Genomic DNA, 5,810 nt, shown 5'->3' with positions numbered 1-5,810 from the left:
AGATAGGACGAAACGCGCGTCCTGGATTCCACTGCTAGCCAGTATCCATCTTTGCTTACACAATCTTATGTTTTTTTTCTAGAGCTACTGAATAATGATCAAGTAATTAAAAAAATTCAAGCAGTTATTATTAAACAATGACTGTTGTTCATTATACTGATTTATGATGTGATAGATTTTATAAATCATAGAATTAATTGACAAAGTAAATTCCTTCGGGTTAGTTCGTTTCTTCGCCTTAATGTATTCATTAATTTATATCAAATAGTTACGACTTGTTTCACATATATACTCAGTAGATTTCATAATTAACTGATCCTATGAAATACACTTTACTTATATTAGTAAAAGGTTGTATTAGATTACGCTGGGGCAAAAGAGTGAAAGAGAGAGATTAGTATTCTTGTACAATGTAATCAATTATTGATTGGCGATAAAAAAAGGGCAATAATATTAATTTATTACGATTAATAAATTAAAATAATCGTTTTATGTGAGCGAACAGCTTTGTATAATTAATTTGTAATTATATTTATTTATTACTAACTAAATCGAACAATTTTATTCATTCATTAATATGCTTTAATGTAATGAGCAAACATTTCCAAATATAATTAACAATAACATTTTGACAAAAATCATTATAAGGAGGTTGTTTGTGGAGATTTTTAGTAATTTTATATATAGTTGAAGTCATGAATCAATTGAAGCTAGACCACGATGAAAAACCTGGAAGCACTGGACGGCCATTTCGTCCCATTGTGGGACTCCTTAGCAGTGCGCATCCATGATCCCGCCTCGCGAGATTCGAACCCAGGACCTACCAGTCTCTTGCGCGATTACTTAACCGTGGATGTACACTGCTAAGGAGTCCCACAATAGGACGAGACGGCCGTCCAGTGCTTCTAGGTTTTTCATTGTGGTCTAGCTTCAACTGACTCATGATTTTAACTTTATATAAAAATCATTATAGTCGAATTAGTATTCGGTTTTCTTTTTTTGCATTGCTGAACATATTACTGTTAACAATTCTGATGATAAGGAAAATGGTAATGTTTATTTCATATTCGATAGTTATAATAAAATAGTTTTATGAAGCACTTAATAGATAATGAGCAAAAGTGGATATCTTGGTAGATTTTATTCAAAATAACTAACAAGCTTAGTAGACGTCATCGTTATTAAACATTTTCATCGTGATGTATGTGTATAGTAAAAAAAGTTTAATCTTCATTTGCCTTGGTAACAGTCAATGTAATGAAATCGTTTTTTTCACATTCATAAATATTTAGTGATTTAATTTATTTTGTCTTCATTATAACAATTTAGTATGTAATCACTTATTTTCATTACGGTTACTAGTGGTTATGACTACTCTCTCCTAACTTGTTTAACTAGGTTTCAATATGTAAGTCATATATATCATACTTTTGTTTTCCTCCTCTTCTCATCATTATTTCCTCTCATTTACAAGTATCTCATCTTCATTGAGTGAGCCAATTTAAATCAAATTATTATTTCTAAGTTCAAGTTATTTGTACTTGAAGAAAATCTTTAAGATAGGATGAATTTTTCTTATTCTCAGAATAGTCGATGGCCATCTGGACTAAGTAGAAAAGTGGATAACTCCATGGCGTTTAAAGCATATAGTACTGAGTTCGAGTCATGAAGTGAAAATTAATTCTGGGATGCAGGTACATCCAGCTGACGAGTCTCGAATCGGTCGAAACACTGAATTCTACTACTAGAGAATATCTATCACTATTTATCATGCTTGTGACTTAAAGCAATATGGAGGCAATGTTTGCAGAATGTACATATGTGGAAACGAACTGATCAATTGCAGTTTTTAATGTCAATGGAAAGATCCGAACAACCAATACAAATGAATCTATATAGTCTTGTTTTTACTTTGTTCATGTTCATCATCAGGACGAAGTTTGTGCAAATAAGTATGGTAGTTTAAGCTTTTTTGTTTAAATTACTGCTAATGTAAATAACAACTTTAATCCTCGAAATAATATAATTCAGAGATCTTAGATCTCTACTGATTTTGTTGAACTATGCAATGAACTCTTGTCATACACTTGATTCAAGTGACTCTGAAACTTTCAAATAAATGGTAAAATTCACAACTTTATCCATTTTGTCCAGTTAAACATACATTCAAGGAAGACTGAGTTGGTGTATTTTGCGAATTTGTACTTATTAGTTCTTACTGGTAGTTGATGTGTTGCATACAAGATGTTGGCAATTTGATTTCTAGAACTGCTGAAATCATTTATTTAATAAAAAATAACTAATCATTATATAGACTTAAATTTCTTGGTAATTTTCTTCTACAGACTTTTTTAAAAGAATTTTAGTGAAAATTTAAGGAGTGTTTTAGTTTTACGTATACGCCCTGTGACTCACTGTTTACACCAAGTATACAGGAAACTTTATAACATTCACATAAGGATCTGTTTGTGTGCTAAATGTAATACTTTTCAAAATCTCTACCATCTGGTTTGGCAAACTATTGTCTATTCCATTTTCTGCCTGTTATAAATTGAAACCCAAAGTAAACTTGAGGATAATGGTTTAAGCTGAATCATTTTATGAATTGATTGTCATCAAATTCATGATATTATCATTAGTATTGTAAAACATAACTTGTCAAATGAGTCATTGTGTAATTTTACTGGTATTCGTCATTCAACTAGATTGGTTCCATGTGTATCAGTTCAATAATAACTTAAAAATTTTTATATGAATAAGTGATTTTAATAATTTAATGGTTGAATTCATGAGTCAGTTGAAGCTGGACCACCATGGAAAACCTGGAAGCACTGAAAAGCCGTTTCGTTCTATTGTGGGACTCCTCAGCAGTGCGCATCCATGATCCCGCCTCGCGAGATTCGAACTCAGGACCTACCAGTCTCGCGCCAGAACACTTAACCGATAGACCACTGAGCTGACCGTCATCCAACGGTGGTAATGTCTAACTTCAACCAATCCACGAAATTGAGCAACCATTCACCAATGTTCTCGGTGAGTTGATCTCTTCCAACAGACCTGGTTGAACTCCACTGGTTACTGCTTCTCACTAGAACTCGGGTGCTTCAAGGTTTTCCATGGTGGTCTAGCTTCAATTGACTCATGATCTCAACTATATAAAATTGCTAAAATTTCTACAAAACCCCCTTCTGAAAAGTAGTAGTAGACAAAGAATGAACAAACAAAGGATGTAAAAAAGCAATACAAAACACATATGTAAACATATTCTACTTTTCTTTTCTTTCTTTTTTTGGAACTAAAGAGACATCTTGTTTACTTGCAATGACTAACGCTTCTGTTAGGATACATCATCATTACCATTTTTAAAAAAAGAAAACATCAAAATAACATTAGTTCTACACCAGCAAGTCATATTATTTATTCTAGGCTAAAAATAAATAAATAATGTACAACTGTTTACAAAATAATTTTATTGTTCTTTGTACGTTCAGAAAGTTTTTTTCAGATTTTGTTAATAACAAGACATCAAATTCTTCTTTCTTTTTTTTCTTTTTTTTCTATCGTTCTGGTGATGATGGTAGTTTTTAAAATGAAAGTATTGAACTTTGACAAGGTGACTCGTAAGTTGCGATAAAATTCACATTTTACGAAATTATAATAAAGCCCATATGTTTTAGTCATAATCATATACCAGTTTTCATATAAGTTTTCGTACAGTTTATTGAGAATTTGTGAGTTGAGATAGTCAATCAATTTAATGCACTAACTCACCAATGACACATAAAACTAATCCGATTGAAGTGGATTACACTCAATAACTCTATAACGGTAGGATGCTTGTCAATAGATGTGAAAGTTATTTGGTCATAAATAAAGTCGTGTAATTACGCTTTAGAAAGTTCCAAGTAAAGACGAAATAGCTACTATTCTGATTTCGAAAGGTTTTTTTTAGCTGGTGTTCAAGTGTAGTGAAAACCATTACTGTCTAAACAATGAGATAAACAGTTACAAATTCATTAAAGTCATTCATAATGAAGCGATGTCAAGGCTTATCTTTGTTCCAAGATGTTGCTAGATATTGAAAAAATATCCGAACTTACTTTTATTCAACCAGTGTTTTTAGAAAAATCCCAGAAAGATTGAGACAAGTTGTTAATTTCTAGGATGATTAAGTGAAATTTTGATAGTGAATTAATAAAGTTACACCATATTTACATATATATAAGGACAACCATTTTGTTATATCAATAAATCAAGAGATATTTTCTAAATGAAGAACAAAATAATTAAGAATGGTAAGACACAACTATTGACATTTTTAGACGGTAATGCACAAAAAGAAATAGTATCCTTTTAAAATGTGGTTGATATCAAAAATGTCCTAACAAATCTTTCAGAGAATGGATGATAAATCAGATGAAACAAAAAGGTTCTAGTGAATTATAATACAAATTATCAGACATATGAGAAAAAGTTGGTTAAATAGTAGGTACGCTATAGAAACATATGGCTGTACAGTGTCAAATATTATGAATTTACAGTGCAAAATGTAGATCAGTTAGTGGTAAAAAGATGATTTATGTAGTAAACCACTTACTTCCTATTAAGAACTATTATTGATTTATATTCAATAAGTTTTGCTGAAAAAAGCATTACAATCTCGATTTACACAAAATTCGGAAAATAAAGTAGATTTTGTGTTTTAATTAAGGTGATCGGTTTATTAGAAATAGTATATAACTTGAAGTTAGTTTTCCTCGCAAATTGATTTTAGTCATTAAACTGTGGAAAATTATATCGGAATTAAAGTGGAACTTTAGTAATAAAACTGAACTGAAGTCGAATCATATCACAAACCGATTGACTGAAAACGGGGATTACGAAATTTAACCCAGTAACTTTAAGAAAGAATGTTAGCAGTGGTACGTGAAGGTAACTCAGTATTTAGTTAGAACTACCAAAGTTAAATAAATCAGTCACATGTTTGAGGTGGTGAAGGCCCATCAGTTGGACGGGATACAAATAAGGGGAAACAAATCTTGATCAGAGTCTGTGACCCACATCATACTCAACTAATTCAAAGACATAAAAAGAACGAGACTCGCTTCCTACATTCAACTGCTAGCCAGAGTTAATTTGTTCTAAACAACTTGTGATAAAATGGCTATATATGAGCATTTCATACAGTATGAACATATACCAACTAAGATTGATCATAATTCAATGTTTATCATTCTTTCGCATTCACCATTATAAAAGCAAGGCGTTCCCAAAAATTATTTATCATACTTATTATTCTAAGGTAACTACATCTAGTTCATGAATTTGATTCTGATAGTGTTACTGAATAAACGGAATGCCACTTATCTATAAAAACAATCTTATCGGTTCACTTTCACCATGTTTAACAAAAAGACAATTTTTCTCTATTAAAATTATTATAAGCCATTAAACCTGTTACATCAAAAGGTAGGGAATCGTTTCACAAACTTATTCATCTCTTTCTATGTAAGAAATCAAAGTTTTTAATTAAATTTTAAAGACAATGGATTAGTAATTGTTAAAACATTTTGTGTGTGTGTGTATGTTTGGTTTTTGCTTGTTCCCCTTTCAATAATTTAATAACCTATAAGTTAATTAACCTTTATTTGAATGTCAATCTACTTATACTTACAATGATCAATTGTTTCAGGGTAATCATTGTAGAAACTATTGATTGCCTAACTTGTTTGTTTCAACATTTGGAAAAGATTAATAGGGAAATTAACATGTGATATTTTCGAGTGTTATTATTATAGATGTGTACGTAT

Source organism: Schistosoma mansoni (genome assembly GCF_000237925.1).
Source record: "Schistosoma mansoni, WGS project CABG00000000 data, supercontig 0111, strain Puerto Rico, whole genome shotgun sequence".
Taxonomy (NCBI): domain Eukaryota; kingdom Metazoa; phylum Platyhelminthes; class Trematoda; order Strigeidida; family Schistosomatidae; genus Schistosoma; species Schistosoma mansoni.
Note: the sequence above shows the minus strand (reverse complement) of the source record.